Below are 545 nucleotides of genomic sequence, written 5' to 3'. Positions count from 1 at the left end.
GGAAATGATGAGCAGGATGCTCTCAGAAAAGCCTGGAAAGACTTATATGAACTGATGCAAAGTGAAATATACTGTGTACAAAGTAACAACCGTATTGTAAGATGATCAACTGTGAATGGCTTGGCTATTCTCAGCAATACAATGATCCAAGACAACTCTGAAAGACTTATGATGAAAAATGCTATCCGTCCCCAGACAAAGAACTGATGGTGTCTGAATGCAGATTGAAGCATACTTTTTTTTTGCTGTTTTATTTTTCTTGAGGTTTTTTTGGTCTATATTTTCTCTCACAACATGACTATTGTGGAAGTGTTTTGCATAACTATGTGTGTATAACCTATATCAAATTGTTTGCTTTCTCAATGGAAGGTGAAGAAGGAGGAAGGAAGAAAATTTGGAACTCAAAGTCTTAAAAATGAATGCTAAAAATTGTTTTTACATGTAACTGGGGGAAAATAAAACACTAAATAAAAAAAGAATAGGAAAAAATTCTTCGAGAAAAGAGAAAGGTGTGTGTGTGTGTGTGTGTGTGTGTGTGTGTGTGT

This window comes from Vombatus ursinus, unplaced genomic scaffold (assembly GCF_900497805.2).
Source record: "Vombatus ursinus unplaced genomic scaffold, bare-nosed wombat genome assembly UNPS02015398.1, whole genome shotgun sequence".
In the NCBI taxonomy this organism is placed as follows: Eukaryota; Metazoa; Chordata; class Mammalia; order Diprotodontia; family Vombatidae; genus Vombatus; species Vombatus ursinus.
The sequence above is the reverse complement of the archived record's forward strand: the minus strand, read 5'-3'. Positions refer to the sequence as shown.